The sequence below is a fragment of the Nomia melanderi genome, chromosome 3, assembly GCF_051020985.1.
Source record: "Nomia melanderi isolate GNS246 chromosome 3, iyNomMela1, whole genome shotgun sequence".
Lineage (NCBI taxonomy): Eukaryota > Metazoa > Arthropoda > Insecta > Hymenoptera > Halictidae > Nomia > Nomia melanderi.
The window spans coordinates 10408623-10435169 of NC_135001.1; positions in this window are offsets into that span (position 1 = coordinate 10408623).

Here is a 26547-nt window from a genome sequence, read left to right on the forward strand (position 1 = left end):
TGAATTTCATTCTTGCGGATACGACGATTCACGGGTCTATTAGTGTCTCGGGCTTTTCTTTTTGGGGAGGTTTTTGGAATTTATATGTTTTCGAGCGTTGTCAGGAGATATTAAGCCCCTTGCTTTGTAATAATGTGTTAGAGTCTAGGTGCTATGAAAGAATAAGTAATATTATAGAAAATATTTAAAATTATATGATATTTCTGTATCATTTTGTGAAGGGTGTTTTGTGATTGGTGGTTCAGCCATATAGAAAGATGTAATAGTATGTTGAAAAGCAAATTGGAAAGATACAATGGAATGTATTTCTATAAAATTCTTTTAGGGGAAATTTATTCAATACTTCTGCATTTGGTTGACAAAGGAACATAATAAAATAGCATCCTAATTTTCTAGCAGAACGTTCAAATGAAAATGAAAAGAAAACCATACTCCAATAAATGAATTTCCAATTCAATTCTTACTATACAACAGTAAAATCATTATACTTCTCAAAATGATTAATTGTACCTTCCACATACTGCACCACAAAACATAACAAAATCACAGAGTAAAGACACAATCTTTATTATAAGTTACATACAAATCATGTGAAACATTCCACACTTCAACTACCAAACATCATTTTTTCCCATCAAATACACTTCATCATCTAAACACCATCACCAACAATTACACTCAACCCCAGCCCCCTTAATCTAACCATATTGCAACAGTATCAAATAAAACTGCGCCACCACGTGTTTACCCCGGCTAAAGGAGTTACTCAACCAAAATCATTGAAGCACCTAAACACGTAACAGTTCCGTTCGCCCTGAAACCCGTCCTGCCGGCTCCAATCTCCGTCACCCTCGACCCCGTCCAATCTCGATATGATTGCAGTCCGAGGAGAAAAAGATTGCCGCGAGAGTGCAGCGATTATCAGCGACCGGATCGCCGATAAGATGGGCAGAGCGGCGCTTAAGTGAATCGTCAAATCGGTCCTGTCACCCCCAACGCCCGGGGCTGCGTGGACACATGTATCACATACTGCGCAAACACCCCATCTTCGCTCTCTCACAAAGCTCTATCCGCTCTTTGTCCCATGGGGCACCGTGTTCCTTTCTCCCCTCCCCTTCACCCCACAGTTTTGTCTCTGTCTCGTCCTTCGAACGGAATGACACCCCTTCTTTTTCTCACGAAAAGAGATAAAAAGACAAAGTCGCGCTCTGTTTATCCAGCTGGCGCGTTTAAATGCCGCTCTAACGCGGCGTAAAATTATATGCAAAAATCTCCATCAAATATGTAAGCCACCCCCTTAATGCACCGGGAAATTGTTATGTGTCGCTGCTGGAGCCTTCTGGGATTATTAACGCGCGCCGATGACGCGCGGAAGGGTGCTGGCGACCCGTTTCTGTTCGGACGCGCAGCTGATTTTTTTTGTTTGGTTCAGTTGCGAAGATTGAGAAGTTTGATTGGAAGTAGGATTTTCGGATTACCAGATCTCCATTGTTAATCGTGAATAAGAATTTTATAGTGAGAGACTGTTGTAGGTGGTAATAGGGACTTTGATTGATCAGGACTCTGTATTTTGACTGGTGAATAAGGAAGAATATTTCAGTGGAAATTATTGTGGACAACAGAGATTACATAATTGATGGAATGTAATTCTGTATTTTAAATATAATTTTATTAATACTAAGGCAGTATAATTTTAATACTGAATAATAACAACGAACATATTTCCTTATCGCTCATACTAATAAAATATAACGATAAAAATTTATTAACACCCTTATACTTAAAATATGCGATCGATGCAAAATGTTTGTCGTGTTTATTTAAAATAAGTGTAATAATCATTAACTTCTGTAGAAATAACTAAAAATATTTATAGCAATATATTCTTAACAATCCAAGTTAGTTTACGTGCATTTAATATGAAGTATTGAATTATAGTTGTTTAGTTTATCATGTTGAAAGGGTTAACAATTACGGGTACGTATTTTATAAGAGATGAAAGGTAAAAAGGAAGAATGTTCGGGATAAGTGGAACTGTGGTTTAAGGGCTGACGCTGAATGGCTGTAGAAACACCTGATTTTTAATTGATCGGCCCGAAATGCTTAACATTTGATTCGTCATTGGCTCGTTTAGGGAGAGGAGAAAATTAATCCTTCGAGGATAGGAGGGAACAGGATCTTTTCTTGCACCGATTCGTCATAGAATGTTATACCTGGAATTTACACGTTGAAAGGACACAGTGGCGAGATGTGTGGTCCAGTAATTAACAGTGAGGGGCCCCTCGTGTGGTATTCGCTATAGGATTTATACACATACCCGATCCATCACTTCTGTTATTCCTTTCACACAACTATTTTCTCTACATCAAAACATCGTTCCCCTTTTCGCATGTCATAGTACAATATTTCCTGTCTTGTTGTAATTTATATATATATGTTATTATTAACACTAGATTTATAGAAATTTATTCTACACTTTATTCTATCCTTCCTAGAAGACTACATGTTTGTTTATATAGATCGTGGAAATTCCAAGTCTCAAATTTCAAATATCGAGTTTCAACAATGCAGTATTATAATGTGTAATGTTTAAAAAATTCAATATCCGCCTAACTGAGGAGTTCCGTAAATCTAGCGTTAAAATTATATTAAATATGTACCTATATTAGCCCTTCATCATATGAAATTATCTTAAAGTATCATTACAAACGAATATCCATTGTCCTGATATTTTTTTCCCAATCTTCAAATTAAAATATACCTTTCCAAATTTAATATAGATATTACTCGTCAAAGTGTTAGTTTCGACAATATAATCTTAAAACGCTGAATTGTTAGTATTCCCCCACTTTTATTTATAAACAGTATCAAATTACTGCTCAAATGTCCGAACTATTCGATTACACTGTGGAACAAATTTTGACCTATGTTAGTTTTTGCAATAGCCACTATGTAATTCTTATAGAGTTCCTTACCCTAAATACAAATCCGAAAACCAAATTGCTGGGTCAGGTCCAGTTTTCGAAAAAACTGGGATTTTGTAAAAACGGTCGAATTTTTCAGAAAACTAAGTGTTACGTGAAAACTAAAAACGATAGAAAATTAAAATTTGTCGCAAAAAATAAAGGAGACTTGGCCAATCACGTAGTTATAAAAATTTTGAATTTTGCGTATCATTAAATGTTTGTAAACGGTGATCAAAGTTTAAAAAAAGGTAGATGCGCGTACTCTGTATGCACTTCTGTTGCATTTCTACGAAAAGTGGGTTGGCCATTACGAATTTGCTGCGCACCATTGGATTCTGCAGATATTTCTGAAGAGGAACCTCCCCGTGGAAAGCGTGACATCGGTTTTTCTTTGGGACAGGGTAAGAAAATGTCCGCGAACGAAACTTTCGCGCCACACGACCATCGCTCGCCGGCCACAGCTATGCAGTGCCGTGACTACGCGCTGTGTAGACCTGGACCCCGGTCACTTCTTATATGTATGTATGGACCGTTTATTTTGAAAGTGGTGTAAGTCCATTTTCTCTTGTTTCGAGAAAATTAAAGGTTAACATATCTGTTAATTAAAAAATTTAGGCAAATTATATGAAGTCTGGCAATGTTTCTACTGTTTTATCAATATGTAATTTGTTTATATAAATTTGTTTTAGGCGTATTTTACTAAACTGATGTATACAAAAATGTAAAAGTAATATTTAATTTATTTAGAAAACTAAATAACACGTAGATTTGTCAAAATCAGTTTCAAATTTTCGTCGCGAAATTTCAATTTTATAAATTGAACGTTGTCAACAACATTTCCACTTTAATAAAGTCCATCATTGAAGTTAGGCGTGATGTAAAACAGTTTATTGAACATAAATTATAATTGCTACGATATAGCCGCAGTCTCGTGTAGCCAGGTAATTCTTGTTTACCAAGTATCTCATAAGTAACAGCTCTAGCATCAAGCAACTCATGGAAGTCATCGGGATGATAGGGGTCAGGACGCAAAGCAATTTGTAAGTAGCAGCCAGCAGGTTGTCAGGTGTCGATGGGGGGGCCGAATGTCAGCGGGGGTTCCGCTACCTAACAGTAGTAAGGCCTGCCGTCGCTTATTCAACGGCCCCCTGCGATCCCTACATGGTCCTTCGTTCTTCGCTCCTCGATTTTTGGCCATTTTGTCTTCATTTAAGTCAAGATTATTGGCCTTTCACACCCTCGTGGATCGATTCCGTTTGAAAATGTTTCGCCGAAAGGAGACATCGAAGATATACAGCGAAACTTGCAACATTTGCGTAGAAAATCGCTATTTATGACTTGCAAATTGACATTTTTATCGTGCATAGTAAACTTTATTACACCATTAAGTTTTTATTTCATGTTATTTTGTTTGAGGTTTTACATTTTTACGGAATAGTACGAACTTTTGATTTTTTGTAATATGAAACGAAGGATTTTAGTTATGTCTGACAGTTTTAACTACTTTTTTAAGAATAACTGTCGCTAGAATTATGAACGCACAAATTTGTGCAAAGTTTGGGTTTGAATGAAGGTGTTTCATTTATTTTCATGTTAATTTTAATGATTCGAAAGTGTATGTTATTGCAATTTTACGAAATTCGTCTACGGAAAAGTATAAATTTACATAAAAATCCGTTATTTAGTAATCGGATTACATTTTGCCTGACTCTGCTTGGTATGTTGGCAAATAGGGAGAGAAAAGTGAAAGTCAGATCCTGTAAACAACACATTGAGAAACTCTATTATCGTTTTTAACAATCACTTCAGAGCGCGGAGAAATAATACAATATTAAAGGCAACGTTTATTTAGTGTAGACAATATTTATTAAAGATTAATCATTATCCTTCATTAAACTTCTTTTTCGACAGATGTATTCAAAGCACTGTATTCTGCTGCCAATCTTTAATATCGATGGAAATAAACATGAAGAAATGTATACATTTAAATTGTATTGCTATCAAAATTTGATTTACACAGTCCACGGAATTAATCACAAAATAAATCACTTCTTATCAAAATTGCATCACTCATTTCTTTCTTTTGCAATTATCAAAAAGGTAACAGATGTTTCTCTGAACAAATTATTAAAGAAATAAATTTGCCAATATTCTTACTGAATTGTAGATCAGTTAAACTTCTAATAGATACACTGTTGGAATTTATATACGGAAATTTCGAAAAGTTAATTTGTCTGCTCGATAGTTTCAGTGTTAATAAACGCAGCAGTCGCGACGCCAGTTCCGCCGTTAAAATGAAGAGAACAAATGAAAAAATTATAAACAAAAGGAAACAATCTTTTTTAGTATAATTAGAACCTTCACGACGGACGATTAATCACGGACTTATGGGTATCATAAATATGCAATCTCTGCGGCGGTGGGTGGAAAAGAAAAGCCGCGAAAAAAGCGGACGTGAAATAATCCGATTACAATAATCTGCGGCCGCCGGTGACATTACGCTGTCCGACTCCATTGTAATGCCAATGTAAAAACGATGCCGCACGATATGTTTATTACCAAACACCGGATGGAGATCAATATTCATAAGCCGGTTCGGTTGGACCCGGGACTGGCGCTCATCGACTGTGGCGGTCGAGCATTATTATTTTAATCAAGCCGTATAATGTCTCTGCAAATTACAGGGTAGCCCCTGTTTAATGACCGGAAGCGCTAGCGCGCTGCAACGGATGAGAAATCACTGCGAAACCGGAAGCTTGGTATCTACGATCCGCACTGGTTTTGCGCGAATCGGAGGAAAAGGAGCGTATTGCGAGAAAAAGGAGACGAATGTCGGGATCCCGGTGGCCAACGATTGAAATTTTTCGGACCTCCAGGGACGGTCGTTCGATATTCTCTCTCACCCGAGTTTTGCAGCGGTCGGATCGTATTCGGGTTTCGAGTTCGCTCGGTTATCGTTCAAAATCGAATGTTGTTCATGGTTATGCAAGTTTGGAAGGGTGCGATGGTCTCGAGAAATGTACATGTTTGAAAAGTTTTAACCCTTTGCCCTATGATTCATTTTTTAACTGTGATCGATGCATTTACTATGTAATTAATAATTGATTAGGAAAAGACAAATTTTTCTTTTACTCTGTATCTATCTACGTTTACTCCAAATGTTAACGATTGATAATAAAGAAGGAATACTTAATTTATATTTAAACAAAATACACGACAGTTAGATTTTTCAAATTCGGCTTGAAAGTTTCGTCATGAGTCTGACACGATATTGTAAAAAAATGGAAAAAAAACATAAATATAAAAATGATTTTTAAATTAATACTGAAACACAATTACCTTCAATTTCACAATTTCGGTTGATACAATTATCATCATAACACGACGTGTTTCATCGACGAAAGAAAATAATAAAAACAGACATCGTCGCAGCAATCGAGTCCCAATCAAATTTCACTTTCGAACCGATCCCCGTAACGCAGCAGCAATTGTATATAACCGGGGATTCCAATCAGCATTCAGCCAATAAAACCTTCAAATGCTCAATCCCTAGGAACAGCTTTCGTTTCGTCGTATTGACGCGAATTATCAGAGACAAAGGACACCGGACGGAATGGGGGGTGGGTTAAAGTCTACCCCGAAGAAACTGGCGGTTCGGGGAGAGCGCGGAGGGTAGGGGGCTTGTCTCATTTTACTTTACAAGAGGGATTTAAAAACGAGGCACCATTTGACAGCTATTGCCGGTCGCTCGTCTCCCCGGGGCACCGAATTAAATTTAAAATATACAATAAACAGGGAAACAATCAATAATCGTGTTTCCCTCCGTCGCGGTGTCGCCTCGTGTCGCCTGATATGTCGGTAATTAAAAGTCGGCCGAGCCACGGCGACAGAAACGGAGGGTTTACCTTAAATTGTGAATAATGACGCCGCCTTATTGCCGATCCCGTTAAAATCGTTACCTGAGATTCCGTGCCTACCCGAGGCGAATACGTTATAACGAAAATCCCATTTTAACTCGTTTCCGCCGATTCGTGCTCCGATTTCGAAATTTTCATCGGTTCCCCGAGCAATTTCGCTCATCGAAGGGATGAACTTAATGATTAACCCTTTGCATTACGGAGGCGCCTTTTAGTTGTCACTTGATTTGACGTGGAAAAAATTGTACAGTTTGATGTTTAATATTGTAGTTTGCGTAATGTATCTATGCGCAAAGTGTTAGAACAGAATAGTTTTGTCTTTTAATTTATGTATTTATGTATTTTTTTGACATTTAAAAAATGTTATTCTATATCTCATTGGACAATGTTGAGTATTTCTAGCAGAAATTTTGGAGTGTAAAAGGTTAACGTTTAGAGTTAAAGGTTAACTAATGACATGATATGATCCAGAACGTAATTAAACGTTTCTATTGGACAATCATGCTTCTTATTGATTTAGAAGTGGGGATTACTCTATGGTTCGAGCGTTTTGTTACAGTCTACGTCTGGTTATTTATTTTGACTTAATTTTGTCTCAAAGCGGAGCGAAAAAATATTCGGTAGTCCAAGAGTTAAAGGACTTGCGTTTGTTAATTTCTCGAGTTAATATTATTCATGGGAAACTTTTGTACTTTTGCTTGGTTTGTGCTTTTTGTTTTGTTTTTAGAATGAAACTGGCTATCGTGGAAATATTAGGAATAGAATGAAGTTTGAGAAATATAATAGTGTTTTTGGTTTTTCTGCATTAAGAGTAAACATGTAGATTTATTTATCATAAACAAAATAACCTCTTCGTGATATAAACACGTATATACATTTTTGTAATTTTTCTTGTTATTTTCTTAATTTTCTGCGTAAAAATTCTTCGTCACGTAAACCATTCGCCATCAACGTTACTTCCTTTGGCATGTCGCCACGCTGCTCTAAATAATGAGAAAGTGCATTATGTATGTTACCCATGCATTGGCACACATGTAGTTTGCTTTTTTCTTTTTTCTCTTTGATACCTACATTTACTACTTTAGCAAAGTCAAAAGCATCTGTTACACACACACGTGCGCGCGCACTCATACAAGTTACAACTCCCTTCTAGATATTAACAGACAGAATAAGTAATTTAAATAATATTCTTTAATATATAAGAATATTTTGACAACATGTGAAAAGAGGTTACGTTGATAATGAAAAATTCGCATGACGAAACACATATATGCAAATGTAGCCTTTATATGCATAGTATATGCAACATAAAACAGAATTAATTTCCTGTCAAATCTAACGTCAAGTCTATTGCGCACATAAATTACAATTTTCAGATTTATTTTCTTCAGCTCACGATTTATGCGGCATGCCTGTCGCCAGATTGAACCGGTTAATCAAGCTTCTAGTCTACTAATCGAGGCACCGGAATCGAACGAAACTTCGAATCTGATTTTCTCAAACATTAAACGCAATACGCAACGAATTAATTTTTAATTCGACAGAAAAACCAAAAATACATAAAAAGGAAATAAAACAAATAAAGAGATACTTAATCTGTAAAGATCGCTACCGCTACGTAAAAAATGGCGTCGCCCAAATCCGGGTAACACGGCGAGTAAACTGTTAACCTACAGAAACAGAGCGCAAAAGGACAAATTTCAATTCTTTCTTTCATCACACTGTTACAACCCAACCCCAAAAATCAATTGCCAAATCTGCAAAAGAAAACTCTCGTCGCCCAAATCCAGGTGACACGGCGATCAAAGTGTTGACCGCGTGCCACGCCGCGGCAGCCGTGGAAAGGGAAAAAGCGGATCCCGCTTCTCGAGTAACAAATTTCCGGTAAACGCGAAACGCAACGCGGCAACAACTTTTTCCGGCGCGGTTTCAAAGGCCAGCTTTTACTGTCGAAGGGGCCTTGATCGCCTCTTATCCGGCCGGCCGATCGTCGATCCGATGGATCCGTTCTTACCGATCGATAAATAACGGGCAAACGTAACGCGCATGCGCGTACGTAGGGGCCGGGCGTAGACTTATTTAATAATTTATATTATGCGCGTGCACATAAATCGACGACGCACCGAAGAAAGCCATGATGTATGGGATAATTTGACGTATAGCGAGGCACCCGATCGTACCGGCCATGTATGGCTGAATGACCGACTGTAAATTACCGGCACGTCGCGTAAAAACAACGGGGCTGGCTGTCCTGCCTCCCTACCGCCCGCCCGCCCCCCCTATCCTGGCCAAACGTCGACGTCCATCGACGTCGATGCCTCATCGACACTCGAATCCCCATTAACTGCGGCCTGACGCGGACGGTGAATCGAGTCCGGCCCGGCAAGATATCCTCGCGCGGACTTGATTCAACGAGTTCTGATTGACCTTTGTCTTCTTTGCCCGCCAGGAAAAACCTCCGGCACGGGATGACGGCAGGTTTACCGCCGCAAGGCTTCGGCCGGACTTTTGTTAACCCTTTATGAGACCAAGTGGCTGACTCCTTTCTTCAATTTTGTCGTTTTTGTTTGTTTTTTCATTCTAGCTTGCTATGTTTGTATAAATACTCGGTTGATGGGTGACCTTTTTGCGGGTAACAGAGTGACTGATGAGTTAGTGAGGTTTGGGTTACCCGATTTTTTTTGTTGTCTGCATCTACGTCTATTTACGTGGTACTTTTTTTACTTGGTAAATTATGACATTATTCAATCGATCTGAATTCAGTGAGACCGAGTGAAATTTACTTTAGTTTCCTGGAATGTTATTGTTGTTTTGGTTTTATTAAGCTTTGTGAGATGAATAGTACGGATTGGTGGAACTTGTGTTGGACTTTCTTTTCCGGTGTTTTGGTTTCCTTTGTACTGGAAGACTTTGTTCACGCGATTTTCATTCGTGGAACATGAATCCGCATGGAAGGGGTAGTCCGTGGAGATGGAGAGACAGATGTACGTTTCCCCAATTTTGTTTTGTTTTTTCTTTGGACTTTTATGTTTGTATAGGCACTTGATTGTGGAATGATTTTTTCATGGGTGACAGATCGATTGTTGAATCAGTCAAATTTGGGTGATACGATTTTTTACTATAGTTTGAAAGTAATTTTTATGTTGGTTTATGAAAAAGATGAAACGAAAGATGGAGGATGAAGAAAATTTTGTTAAGATCTGTAAGATGCGGAATAGTAATAGTAAAATAAATTATTTCGGTTCTGGAACGTTTTTATTAGTCAAAATTTTTAATCAAAATGCAATATTGATCAGGGCTGGAACTTTTTCGAATAGTTGTCAAGTTTTCATTAACTGTTCATAGGTCGAGCTAACATTATTATCTTCTACTTGGCTTTTGAATTTCCGTGCTCTATATTTAAAATATTTTAACATGTTTTGCAATAGAGTTTCATTAGTATTAGTGTTAGGAAATTGCTAAAAATGGGTGTTACATATTTATATTAAACATGCTTCGTGTACACCAAGCTTCATTGACATTTGTACCTACGTTCGTATGTGGTAACGTCTCTTACGAGAGAGATTGTGACATGTTGCCGTTGTTCAGTTTCAGTTTAACCATTCGTGGAGGTAGCCAGTTAGTAGTGTGAAAATGATGTGTTACATTCGATGATGTTGACTTTAATTCTGTTGGATACTAGCCAGTTTTCGAGTAGTGCAATACGTTTCTGCAGATTGCAACAAGGTCGTACCAAGACTTTTGCAGAGCCTCGGATTTTATAGATTATAGGACATTGTTCTATTTACCAATTAGGTTAACATAGTTCTTATTTGGTTTCCTAAAACATATGATTAAAAATTATATATTATTTATACTTCATAGAATTATTATTTATACTCCTCATAAATGAATATATAAAGTGTTCCTCTTTTGAGATTTTATTTTTAGCAGAAAATGATTTTTCAATCTCGTTACCGCATTGTTTACAATTTTTTGCAGATCCTAAAGACCATGCTTAACACTAAAACTATGAGACGAGTCAAAATGATTCATTTATGATTTTTTCTTTCTGCAATCATTAAAAAGATAACAGATGTTTCTCTGAGAAAGTATTAAAAAAATTGATTCACCACCGCGAGGACTAAGTTATAGATCAATTAAAGTCTCAATAGATGCACTTTCGTAATTTCCATAGTGAAATTTAAAAAAGTCAATTTAACTGCTGGGCAGTTTTAGTGTGAAAGTGTTTAACAAATAGAGATCCTGTATCGTAATTAAAATTCACGATGTCACCGTGCACGGAAATTACTGCAGCATCTTGTGTAAATGAAAATGTTTGCATTGTGGCAAAGCTGATGCGTCTTTTTGTTACAGTACAGGACCACCTCGAAGATGAAGCTGTCCTTCCTTCTTGAACCTACCCTCCTGACCCTTCTTTTTGGCGTTCGATGATGTTCAGTGGCTGTTTCGCACAATTCTCACGCGCACGATCATCAGAATCGGGGACATTGTAGAAAGAAATTGCCGTCAAATCCAAACCGGGAACCCAACGAATCGCAGGAATCGCAATAAAATGAGCACGGGCTCCCCGAAATTAGGGGCCGCAAAAACGCAGACGGTTTCGTACTTGAATCGTCGATGCATCGTTACGATCGGTACTTTAGTAAAATCTACGAATCGATACCAGTTACGATTAATCCGCTCCTCGACCATTTTATGGCAGATAAGTAAAAAGATAAATAAAACCTTCCTGAATTTTTTGTATTCGTTGTCCACGTACCAAATATACATTTCGATTGATTCTTAAATTTTCCATTTGCATGCATTACATTAAACGCATCAAGCGAAGAAATTATTTATCATGATATGTAAAAGAAATTCTTAGAACGACAAGTCAAAGTTAGATTTGCTGCTAAAATAAATTATAGTACCTTTCCCTAATGTGTAACGTTTCCATCAATTGTTTTCATTTTCCCCAATTATGTAACAAACATTAGGAACATTCCATTTACCAGTAAAAGAGAATATAGAACAGGAGTCTAAAATTGATCCAAAATTATTAATTACAATAAAGAGCAAAAGGAAAACACAAATACATCTAACAATCCTCCCTATCAGAAGAAATAGTAATCTACATAATCATTCCAATTTATTTTTCATCGAAAACCGCAACTATCATGCACAAATTACTACTACAATTATCGTAGTATTCATAGACATAAAGTTAAAGTAGAGAAACGAGCCGTCTTTCGCCATGTTTTTCTTAATGTATACAAACGATCTAGTAATTATAGAGTAAGGGACAATTACGAAAAAGCGGTGTCCCAAGATTAAGTGGTCGAAAAGAGTTTCATGATTGCCGAAACACGCCAGAAAGCGTGGAGATTTTCATTTGAGTCCAATGATCGGAAGCAGGGAGCCACCCACGGCGCGCCAGCAGGACGATCGAGGATTTCTCTTGATCATTTCGATCGCGCCGGCTCGCCTTTATGTGCATATTATGTATTTATTATAGCTGCCTACCAGGAACCGAGCGACAAAACCAGAGGAACTCGGCCTTTTGCTGGTCCGCGGAGCCCCGTTCCACGTACCGTCCCCCCTGGCTCATTAATTGACACCGTGGTGCTCGTTCCGCCGATCTTGGTGGTCCGTCCGGCTCCCTTCAACGATACGGCCATCTTTCGTTGCCCACTTACAAGGGAAGATCGCCAGATGTTAACCCTACAACGCGTAATTTTTCATCCTGCGATAAAAAGAAAAGATCATTACTGCAGAATGTGTTGCTAAATAAAGGAAAACTGATGAAGAAGTCCTTTCCCCAGTTTTTTGGGGTCCATCATTTTCATTGTTCACTTAACACTAAACGTATCGGCACTTTGTACATACCTATTTCTATAGTAACCAGGCAATTAATTGGTTATAAAATAAAGGTAAACAAATTGAACAATTTACGTTATTGGAAATAGAAATGTTTAGTCTAATATACAGCGTTGATTAGTATCAGAAATGTTGAACATTGATTTCTATGGATTATTTGAAAATGACTTCCCTTGGTAATGCTAGAATTTTGAATATTTAGGATAATTTATATGCAACTTGTAGATTGTAGTAGTATATACTGTTGAAGTTTGGAAGGTTCGTTGTATTATGTAAATGAAAGTATTAGGTGTCTCAATTGTTTTGAATTTGCATTTTTATGGTTTCAGTAATTGTAAAATCATGAAGTTAAGATCGGACGTTTGTTTGGTTGTGGCAGTGTTAAAATTATTATCTTGAAAAAATGAAACCGAGAACGTGTACACCCGTCTTGTTTGCGAATAATATATTGGACGTGATTTTAAACGAAAACATATACAAGAGGATGTAATACAATAAATATTCCGCGCTCATGAATGTCCGACATAAAAAATGGAGGGATTGAAAGAATTATTTTGGCATTGCAATGAAAATATGCAAAATTCCCGTGTTTGCAGAGATCCTTCGCGTCAAGCAGCAAATCGCGAACGAGATTCGCGAGGATCCTACGTGAGCTGCACGTGTTAGACATAGCGATGGGCTCGAAACATGTTCAGTCGATTTTCAGGCATCTACTCCCATTCAACAACAACGTTGTTCAATTTGCACATAATTTCACACGTTCACAAAGCATCTACAAATTCACTGAAAGTACTAAATACAATAAACCCCACTAAAAAATTGTACATAAAACAAAAACCTTAGCAAACGTTAAGAACATAAATTAAAGATAAAAAGAAGCTGTAGCACCTAGGAACTATCTAATAATTCTAAACTCATATCCTCTTCACTTTTAAAGAAACTAATATCAAATTTACTAACAACAGTCTGATTAAAGTACAGTACATACATTACAGTACTAACATTAATTTTACTACCTATTATCTAATTATAATATTAATATTAGTTTTACATTAAATTATTTAACGCCCAATGTGTCGATGGGAGTGCGACAGAAATGGAAAAAACTGATTTTTTCAAATTTCGGAAACGAAATTTGCAAGCCCATCACTAGACACGGGATGGCAGAATTTCGTGGGTCTCGTGTTTCCGAACGGTGTTCCACGACGAAATTCTCGTCCTCTGCGTATCACGTACGGCGCCCATGGCTCGAATCATTCGTTTTCGAGCTGGGACCCGTTTATGGGGCAATCTGTAAGCCACAGACGATCTGTGACACGGTGTGGAACTGGGCCGACGTTCATAACGCATTTACATTCCTTTCAATGTCGTGCCACGTTCACTGGAGGCCACTGGCTGGATTGGTATTCCACGTCTGATTTCTTCGATTTATCCGATGCCTCTATAACTGCTATAAGTTCCACGCACGGAATAGGAGAGTGGACCCCGTTGCTTGGGAAAAAAAAGTTCGGTCGACTATTTTATTCCACCGATCGTTATTGCTTGGAGAATGAGTTATTGCTTGATCACATAGAACTGTGAATGAATAAATCTTATTTTATGTTTGTAGCTCATTTTTTCATATAGAATTACGTTTTTAGAAATATTTCAATACGGTTAAACTTCGGAAAATTGACATCTTCTAGTTTCGAAGAAATTGTTTTTTTCTTTATTCACAATAGAAACAAAGAGAACATTTTTTGTAACAGAAATGTTCCAAAATGCTGTCTCTCAGTACATTTTCCATTAAATTCTCAAGAGTTACTGACAAAATCCTATAATTTCAAATGGTAACAATAACTGCCCAATAAAACATATCAAACAGAAAGAAAAATCTCTAACGCGACTTCACTATCATTCCTACTATTTACAATTATTTCTAACAACATATTATATCAAACACACGAAAATTCTCTAATACAACTTTACTATCATTTTTAATATATACTGCCATTTATAACAAAATACCATACCAGATACAAAGAAAAATCCCCAACGCGACCTCACGATCATTCCTAAGCGTACGCAACCCGTTAACCAATGAAACGAAACCATCGACTACAGCCATCGTGCACGGAAGCGTCCGCACAGAAACTTTCCAAAAAAGATCCGTAACATCCATTCAGGATCGATCGTATACGTCGAAAGGATCGGAACACCTGAATCATATTTCTGTCTGATTTGAATGACAATGGCATAGGGAGGACCACGGTTGTATTGTTATGCGGCAACATGACGGGCCCGCTGGCATTCCGTCATGCTCGCGTTTCCCAGATCGAAATAATGCTATGCGGACATTATAATCGTAAATATGGGGGGCCCTCGGCCCCGTTAGGAATCCGCCTGGCACCCACCTATTTCAAAAGAGAATCATAATTTATTATTACAGCGGCCGCGAATGGAATAACAATCGCACCGTGAGCAAACTCTTCCGAGAATCAGGTCGAGTTTCGATCGATCTTTGAATACTTACGCGAGCCTCGATCCTGATCCGCGGGCACAGCCCCCCACGTTTTCCTTTATTTTCTCCTGTTCCCGTCTTATTTACTGTACGCCGCCGCCGCCGCCACCGCCGCTGCCGGTTTGATATTTCGTATGGTGCCCCGCCGGCAGTGCCGGGTTTTAACGATCGGCGCGTACCGAGAATCAAAACGCCGACCGATTTCGACGGTTCTGTCGATGACACGCGAGAACGCGCTTCCGTAAAAAACGTCGGCTTTTGCGTGAGACCGGAATACATGTAATGTACAGGGTGTCGGGAAAATAGGAGGTTGAATCGGATGCTAACAGGTTATTCACCGACAATTTTAGGAACTATCGCGTGTCGCCGGTTATTAGTCTGTAATTAAATATGGAAGTGAAACGATCGAAATAAAGTTCAATATACTTTATTTGTACGTAATGAATTAAAATTTTGTTTCGTAATTATTAAAAGCATTGAATATTCGGAATGATTTCGAAAATACATCGTTCCACTTGAGTACTATAATGAATATCTGAAGAAATTGAAATAATCTATTGTTACAATCGTTATAGGGATGACACATCATTCATATTAAATGCTCCTAGTGTTAATATTTTGCTTTTGCCATATTTCATATTCCCTTGCGTTTCACAAAATTGGAATAGCTAATGCAAGTACAGGCACGAGTCAACTCCTGATCGGTCAATAACGTTTGAGCATGAAAAGTTAAGAATTAACTCGCGATCGGTCAACAATATGTTAATACGTTAACGTGCTTAACACTAGAACTACCGAGCAATAACCTTTATAAAATTACGGGTTCCGTAAACCCGATGTTAAGTAGGGTCCAAGAAACTGAATTTTTTCCGCTCGATTTAATAAGTGCAATCAATATAAGATTCTTTTTCTACAAGACTTGTTAATGTTCTTTTGTATGTAAAGAATAAAAATATTGGCGGAAAAATGATCTTTTTCTGATGTTTAATTGGTGCGATAAAGGGTTAATTTCTTGATTCACGGTTGGTAGAAGTAGTAGACTGTTGCGAAATGATAAGGTTAATACGTCTATGTTCAAGGTTGGATAGTCACATTCTCCATTTTCTCCTGTTTTCCGATTTCTTCAGTCAGTTTTACATATTGGGTGTCAAATAGGTTACCAAAATTTAGCACCGTGTTTTATTGTGACTAATGAAGAAAAGAGGTTAGATAAACATAGTCCGAAAACTCTTGTCTTTCGAGATATACACGTTCTTTTATTTTGAAATAAGACTGTTGAATTGTTTAGAACTGTCTGAAGGAAATGACTGAAAATATTTTTCTTTTGCATTCATGCAAGCTTCGATGTTTGAAAAACTGTCAGATACGTTTGAAAATTCCCGATTGCACATTTTTTTAAATGAAATTATATTTTGATTTTTGCTATTAGTACAATTTGAAGTGGGAACTGACCTGTTTTATGATAATATTACACCTGCTGATAGTCCTAATAATTACTCCAAAAATTAGTGTTAATAACTGACTCCTTTTTTAGTGATATTAAAACGTAATTGTATGATGTAAAATTTCACCCTTAAAAGTTATTAAGGGTTAATGCTGTCAATACATCTCTAGAAAGAAGAGTGTTTATAAAAAGTATGAAATAATATGTTAGATAGACAAAACAGTTAGAATACAGAATGAGGAAGAGGGAACTGAAATTATCATTACAATTTTTATGGTACTTTTATAGAATACTGCGTAAAGGATAATTATATTTGCTTAAGTCCTTTAACTCTTCGAAGAATCGAGTTCAACCTGTATTTTCTCGTATCAATTCCTGTATCTATTTTTAAGTATTCTATTTCACCTTGAGAACGTGACTCGTGTATGGAAACCTGTAAGGAAAAACTCGAATACGAATCGATGACGAAATCATGAATGAGTAATGAATAATACCGAATTCAATGCTTCAATGCTAAAAACGTTCCGGTGGGATACCTTGAAATGTCCATTATTATGATCCCATGCCAATTAATTGTTTGAAAAATGACCATAATAAGAATTTATATTCTACTATTAATACCTATTCTTCCATGTTCTTTCAAATTTCTTGCACATTCAAATTTGCAATCCAAGTCAACAATATCCAACATCTATACTGTAGTACAGATGGATTTTGTATAAACTATCTAAATAAATTCTCTAATATAGGTAATTTAGGTAATTTAGATGACCTTGAATATCAAATAAATGAACTTAACAGTTTATTTATATGAAATTATTACTACAGAAATCGCGATGGGCATAATACAAATTTTTAATTATTTATAACATAAACAGCAAGTCTACATACCGTTCCAACTCTGCCTAGGAATTGTATCAGAATTTTGTGATCAAAGTTACCTCAAGGTCATCTCTTAAATATACAGGAATGCGTTTTAACATTGATTACGGTCTGTAATAACCAACAACGCAACAATATTTCTTCGTACTTATAGTTCTTGGTCAAATTGATTTAGAGTATTAATTAACCATATTCTTACTGCATGCAGCTCGACTAATACGCCAGCTCTGTACCTCGTCTACCTACATCATAAATATACGTACAATAACATCAACTTCTAACATCAATATATTTAAAAATCAAATTTCATACGAACAAATATTCTGCATTTTCCACTCATTCCTCCATTTGAAATTCACTTTCAATTCTGAAGGTGACCCTCGTCGGCACCAAACCGTCATATCTGAAGAACAAAGTTCCAAACAAATAATTTAATCACCCCACGACCAAACGATTCGAAAATAATCCTCATTTTTTATAGTATTCAAGAGTTCGATGTATCATACAGTTTTGGACACATTAGGTTTACGGACATTTAGTGTATTCTGTTGTTCCTAGAAAAATTGATGTTCGCTACTTTGTATCCTAGAAATTAAAGGTTCGAAACTAGTCGATTGGGGTACATATTCGTGTAATCGCATCAACTAAAACCGATTTCAAGAACATTTCCCGAATAACTTTGCCAAAGTTCAATGCGCGTCAAGTTGACGCGTTCCATAAGACTAATGTTAAAAAAATCCTCGTCCGCGAAGGGTTAGAGTCCAGTATCTAATGATCGACCAAACACAGATGGTGGTTGCTCGCTCGCCGAGGCATCTAATTGTAATTTCCGTGGGGCGCGCGATGCACTGGAACATGATCACGTATGTATGTGATACGTCAGTCGGTTTGTGATGGTGTTCCGTGTCCTGCGTGGGAACCGTCCAGGTCACGCGTCTAAGATCCGCGCGCGGAATCACCAAGTGGTCGATGGAGACATTGGTTTGCCTGGAAAGGCGGGCCGTGGCCGGCTCGATCTATGCTTTCGAGTGCACTCGAATTGTCACGTTCGCGCTTAAAAGAACGAGCTATTAATTCCATAGTTCGTCCGCGTTGGGAGCAATTCATTCGGTGCTGACGTGACCACGGAACACGGAACCGATCCGTCTCGGTGTAATAATAGACGTCGTGTCTGATTGGTTTACTAGGATTCTGTTGATTCGTTTATTTATTGTATTCAATGCCCGAGAAATTGCTTTCACTTTAAATGGAATCTTAACTGAATAGTCTTGGTTGAAAATGCACATCCTTTTCGTGAGCGAATCTGGAATAAGGACGAATTGATTCTTTGAAACATAGTACAAATACAGTGCAAATGAAATTAATAATAATAGTTTACCAATTATCTAATTCTGATTGACTTTGGTTTTTTTTTAATTAATGTCTTTGTATTGCGGGAGAACTTTAAATCTTATACTATACCATGAAAGAGATTGAATATTCTTTTAATAACGTGTTTCATTAACCCCTTGGTTTATTGCAACGTGTAAAGTTTGTGGCAAAGATTTTAAACAGAGTTTGTCGAGCATAAATATTACTCGAAATTCGAATTACGTGTTATTCTTCTGTTATCGATTATTACACTTTAGAGGGCACGTGGGTATAGAATGTACTTAGAGTTATTCTCTTTTTATAATTATTAACGACAAAATAGTTGCATCGATCATAATTGAGAAATAAATCGTACATTCATTTGTTTAGAAATGTAGTATTAAAATAATCATGGCTATCACAAAATGTTCCAGTAAGTCTTTTTAATGTTTTTCGGCTGTTTCTGATACGAATCTCTATTAATTATCTCCGTCAGTTCTCTCTCGATTGTCAATATGGGTCATTAAGTCTTTGTTCTGTCATTGTCGCCAGTTTTTCTTTACAATTAAGTCAATTTATTGCAGGGACTATTGTATAATTACAGGTTTACTGTAATTTCTCAGTTTTGATAAATAAATGAGATCCAATCGTATATTCAGCCGTAAGGAAAGCAGCAGAGATATCATCTAAGAGGCATAAAGAGAGAAAGTCATGTAAATCGAAGCAGAAAGGATTGAAATAAAACAGAAGACGCATCCAGAGTAGGTGTACGAGTTGAATATTACAGAATGTAACACTGTTGCGTGGAATATTTAATGCCCGCAAACTGGTAACCACCGTTTTGCCAGAAAGTCGAAAAGTGACTGGCAAATATTCCTCATAGTCGACGAATATAATTTATTACAACAGTTAAACGTAATGGGAACTGCTTTGAACATTATAAATAACAAATATTGTTTTACAATTGCGGTCAAATGTCTCGTACCCAATATATTACCTACATTTTACGACATAACAACATACATATATTCATAGACAGTATTTATAAATAAAATTAACGCTTTAATCATTTATTTTAAATTGAAAAAATCATATTACACAAATGAATGAGATTCGTAATCTATCAGTTATCTAATGAAAAAGTATCTATTTGCATGTTCGCTGAAGTCCAATCATTAATCCAACCAACACAGTAATAAATCAGTTTGACGAATCTGAAAATCGAAATTCTTTTAAATTGTCCTCGAAGTTGAAGCTTTTTGATACATTGTGATATGTGTTATAGATAGCGACGGAAATTTACTTCTCCTCTTATAAAACTTTTTACTGTATAAACACACTCGTGCTCGTTGATGCACTCGCAACGACTTCAGAATTTCCTCAAAAACCGCCAAAATTTCCAAACGAGAACACCCGTCCTGGCCGCCATGCAGATCCGTTGATCGTTAAAAGCAAGTTTATCCTCGATTCCTGGGGGATCGTTTCTTGCATCCCCGTCAGCTCGGACGAAGGGGACGGAGCCGGAGTTTTGCACATAAATCTGGTCTACCTACGGTACCGGTTCCTCCTGGGAGTCAGTTCTAAGATAGTACGGAAAAGGACTTCTGTAAGACTTCTCTTTAGAAGACTGCTGGACACTTGTTACCTCTGTCGTCGTGGAATCCCGCTTTGAACTTTGCTTTGGTACACTCGTTTAGAGAAGAAAGATTACCTTCATGAAACTGTTGAAATCTTTCCTTGAATATTCAGTCCTCGTTTTCCATGTCAATTCGACTCACTTATTGTTAGTGTTCTAAACTGTCCATAAGGATAAGGGTAGTTCTGTTAAGACATACTGTAAGCAGTGAGATTGGAGAAATGCCTCACAGAAATCATTATTTGCAATGAACATGATATATTTTAATGATAAATTGTATCAGATATCGAACTACGTGTTCTTCGCTGTTACTGAATTAACTGTAGTGATATTAAAAAAATAATTGATCAAAGTGTAGAAGTTTACAACAGAAATTCATGTTTTCGTTAAACTGTTCCGAAAAGTATTTTATTTTAATTCTTCTGGACAATTAAAACTTAATGCGCATTAAACGAGTTCAAGGAATTTTCAAAATTTGTCTAATGATTTTGAGATTTATGGAATTATATTTTCTATATGAGCTTTATATATAAGTTCTAAATTTTTAATTTGTCAGCATCAACACAAGAATTATTTTTCTGTAGAATACTTGTTATTAGATTATGTATTGTTGCACAAAATTTAAAATGTCTCTTGAATATTTATTATGATATACTATAGTAATTAAGAATTTTGTTAATGTTAAATAAAACAGCGAATAACTAAAATTTATGCAACATACATGACACACAAATAAAATTGCATTCATAATACATCATTTGTACAATCCTTTTATTATATTTTTCTGTATATTTGTCAAGTATTTCAACAGATTATATGATTAGAAATATCAGTAGTCTATTAATTCGACTTGGAAGTGCATTGTTAGCAAATCGTGTGGAAATATTTAGACAAAACACAGGTACCGCAAAAACACTGAAGTCCAGCGGAACCCGCCTTTTTATGGAAACGCGTAAAAACGCGGAGGCAGTCCGGTGGCTCGCCGAGAGATGGCAGTTGGTAGCATTCTTTCGTAACTTTCAAATTATTGGAAAAACCCTAGGCTGATCGTCACAGCTAACGATTCTGTTCCAACATTAATTTAGAAATTAATCTTTGCTACAATAGATCTGTTAAATTTTAGAGCTGTAATGTTGCCAGATAAATAGATTAGGTGCAGAGGAAGAGAAAATGTTGCTTACAAGATTAAAGAATATACAAAAGTTGTGGATCATTTTCTATATGAAAAGTAACTCTTGAAAATTATTATCAATATGTTCCTTTCTTAGCAATAATGTTAAATATTATACTTGGAAGAACGAATGCATTACTATGAATCCTATTTCTTAGCACAAGTCCTTAAAATAGAGTTCAAAAGTAACATTCTATTTAAAGGATACTGAAAATAGTAGCACGTAAGTTAAAAATAGATTGACTTTGTCAAATATTATGGTTCACATAATTTAGAAGGCCAGTAACTTACTATAATTATGTGTAGACAACGAATTTCTATATAAAGTAATATTATTGTAGCCAAGAATTGAGAATTATTGAATTGATAATTATGATATTTTCCTCATAAAAATAGTCTTAATAGATTATAAACTGGAAAAAGATTAAATATCATCCATATTTTTATTATATTTCTTTCCAGTTATAATATAAATTATAAATATATAAAACACCACAGTCTAATCGTAAACATCAATCAATTAAATTAAAAATCCAATCGATTGATGCACAATACTTCATCAGATACTGGAAAGTCTCTCTTCTGAGACACTCTAACAGACTGTACCTTTTTATAGATCAAAAACGTAGTAAAAACAATTGAAATTCAAGTCAAGTTTTTAGTCCATTCTTTTTAGGCAAACATTACAGATTCTAAATTACAGAAATAAATAATCTAATAATAAGCATCAATCAACCAACCAAATTAAATATTCGAAATTCATTTTTCTATAATTTATCTATATACTTAGCTAGTGATTTCATAACATATAATATATAATATACTTTTATAATTGCCTAATATATAGTATATAAAATACCTATGTGATTCCTTAATATATAACACATAATTTAACTGTATAATTATTTAATACTTAATACATAATTTACCTGTATAATTACCTAATATGTAATATCCAAAATACCTACATAATTACCTAATACATTTATCTATTAACTGCATTTCCCTTCGCCCCACCCCGTCGCGTCGTCGATCATTCGAATTGGTTGTGCGGCCCGATGGGTCCTTCATCCTCATCGAACTGTTGAACTCGCGTGGCCCCGGCTCCGGCCCGGTCTATATATACGCACCTGCACCAGACAAATTAACCGGCAGCGGACGCGGATTAGAACAAAGGAATTTCATCTTCGCCGGCAGTTCATAATCTCGGCGAAAGTCTGCAAGAGGTGTGTGTCATAGGCATCGCGCGACTTCCGTGGGGCGCGACGCCGGGGTGGCGCGGGGCGACGCGCCGTGCCCCTTAATAAATGACCACGGTAAGTGCACAGACGACGCGCACTAATAATTATAGCTTTGTTCCATTGCATACACGACCAGCCATCCAGCGATGCAAATTAACCGGGCGGCCATTATTGATGAGGCTCAAGCTCGCTTTTGCCCTTTATTCGACAAGCTGGAAGAAAGCCGGGGATTAATTTTGGGCGGCAGCACGGGGGAATGCGGAGAGGATTTCGCGTTCCATTTCATTTGTATATTGTTACATACGTACTATTACATCATATTGCTGTTTGCAGACGTTTCTCGTTAGTCAAATTTTTTGTAATTCCTTTTCCTGTGATTTGTTTCGGGACGAGGTTGGTAGGAGTTCTTGTACTGTTGATAATGTGCGACGGACAACAATTACATTCTTAATGAATATATAATGAACGTTTAGAAGAAGAGGTGTTAAAGTTACTCGTGTTTGTTAAATTCAGTTTGTAGTTACGTTTAAAGTAACTTGTTTGTTTTGATGTTAGACCACGAGTGACAGAGGAAAGTTTATATGGGACTGTTAAGAGTGTTTCTTAGTAAAGAATAAAAACATTGTTTGAATATGTGTAATGTGACGATGGAGTTATTAAAGCTTGATGTAAATATGAAAAAGTACATTAATATCGATTTTAGACGATACTGAAATTGTGTAAGTCTACAAGTTAGCGTTATCTGAATAATTACTTCGAATGTTCATTCTTTAGATTAATTTGATTTTTAAAAGTATTTTTTTGACGAGGAAAGAAATGAGATTTCAAAAGTTCCTTTATTATTTAATTAATATTTATATTCTAAGTAATTTTGTGGGCTAAAAGCCTTTTATGCTTCTCACACGTATCGTTTTCTTTGTCCCTGATCCTCCCTCTTTCTGATTCCTCGAAAGATATAATATAATATTATACAAAAGGCATTATGACGAAAATTTGTTAATAACCGTCCAAGAGAACGATGAAATCTTGGGTGGTTTAGATTGCATGGTGATTCAGTTATATCCCAGGCCATTCAATAACTTCGAAACGTGTAAAAACCTCGGAAACGTATCGATTACGTTGTCGGGTTGGCTTTGAGTTTTCTTTTTTCCCTGAAAGCACTTCTTCATCCGGCTTTCTTCTTCCTTTTCTAACTATTTCTCGAGCCGATGGGAACTCGTAACATCTTGCGTTTCGCACGATGATTCATCTCTGGATCGCGATAGGATGCATCTGACGAAAGCGTTTCAGCGCATAAAAACATAATTTCACCTGAATTCATAATCACGCGAATGATATTTATTATTAAACCGCGAGCCTTCGTGCATTTATCGTTCATAAAAATCATACAACATCAGTGAAATACAAAATTCTATCGGAGTTAATTTAATTTTACATTCCCATCAATGTTTCGAAATGATTGATACAGTAAACAAGATTTTATTCGTTCTTTTAGGCACCGACTTTATTTACTGTAATGCAGATTGGAATAAACATTGGCAATTCATTTGTTACTTTGACCTTGTTCTTCCCATCAGTTTTTTTTATACGTTTTTAATATGGAATGCAGCGGTTCGACGTATAAAAACATGAAACTTAATGCACGTAATAGGATTACTTACATAAAAGATGAAAATTATTTATTTACTGATTGCGATATTAACCGACGTATCTGTAACTACACGATTTCAATTTTATACCTTTGAGTGATAGTAATATGAAAAGAACATTTCGATAGCACCTCTGACCAGTTAATCGTAAAATGTTTGCATAAATTTACATTTTTAAGAAAGCAGTTTTAGAAAGCAGGAATTCGAAAAATGTGTATCCCTTCCATTATTTTTTTAATGACTTACATGTAGAATAACAATTTAACTAAATTCGATTAATATTTACGATATTATTATGATTTTTTCATCATGAATCGAATAATTAATAATAATCTTTAACACTATGATATATCTAAATTACTGTTCAATTTTTATAATAGCATTTTCCATATTTATTTACGTAAAATAATAATAAATAGTAATGAATAAAAATATTGAATAATAAATGATAAGAGCAATAATAATAGTATATGTATAGTACCAAAATGAAAGAAAGGAACCTCAAAAATATGTTTAATGTTCATTGCTGCTCTTTGATCATTTTGGATTATGCTGCCAGAAATGAGATCATCGTCCACGTTATCGATGTTCAATTCTCATTTTCCACTCGTCCAATAAGTCACGGTGCATTTAGCATTCTATTCTCTGCCTCTGGAATCTTAACACGTCGGGCCAGTCTGGACGGTGCACACATTCGATTAGGACCTCTTCGTCATTGGAATAATATTTCACACGTGAACTGGCAACAGTTAACACGTTGTCCCATTCAACATAACAAAATTAATCATTCGTCAATATCAGTATATCTTTAGAAATCATTGATTTCTTTTTATTCTTCTGCTAATATTATCAAAAATATCATAGCTTCCTTATTTTTTATGATTATTGCTATTAATATAAACGTTTATTGTATATTAATCATTAAGCTGCAAATGTTTATGTATTAATAAAGCGTAAAAATCTCGCAAAAAGTTGTCAAATAGAAATTTCAATAAAGTTCAATAAAGTTTCACTTTATCGTTGAATTACAATATTATTTATTTATTAAGAAATGTATGTTGTTAACCTCATTTAAGTAAAATTACTGCATTAGCAGGAAATCCGTGGTATAATTATAGCCATAACAAGATTCGCAAGCTTGAAGCTGTCAAGGGGTAATACGTATGATGACAGCATTGCTGTTAAATTGCCACTATCCATTTGATCAACGTGTTCAGCTTATATCGTGTAAACCGTTCAGTTGACAAATCTAATTTCAAGTAACGAATGATTGATGTATCGATAAGAAGAGAGCTGGATGTCCAATTCTAATTATATCGGTAGTATTATATCGGTTTCTGAAATATTAAAAATTAAATTAAATAATTAAAATATTGTACCGAATATATTTCCAAAATCTTATGTAAATTATTATACACAGTAATGCTGGTGCTTTCAAATTTGGAGAAATAGTTGATATAAATGATTTTCGTCATTCCTAAGTTGTCGTCAAACTGTACTGATAAAAATGTTTGAATAATATCGAGATCATTAACTGAGAGGATCTTCGATAAAAATTTGGTCATTTGCATAAAGTGATTTATTTTTCAACGATGTTTCTGCGTGATCAGTTTCTTAAAACTGTGTTTGTGCTTGCAATATATCAAGTGCGTATCATTTCTACGGTAATAGATCGTCATTTGTTAAGCTTCTTTTGTAATCAATTAGGTGCTGTTCCTGCTTGGTCTTTCACTATTAGCTTTAGACGCAGAATGAGCTTGGTAGACTTCTTTTTCCAATTGATTTAATTGCAAACGACAGTGCTGTGCCCACTACCGTCACGAAGCTAAGATAATTGCAAACACGAGGAGGACGGATAAGAAATTAAAGAGCGAACACTTCATAACCAAGATCATTCATTTAATGAATCACGATGTTAGTATTTATTTAAAA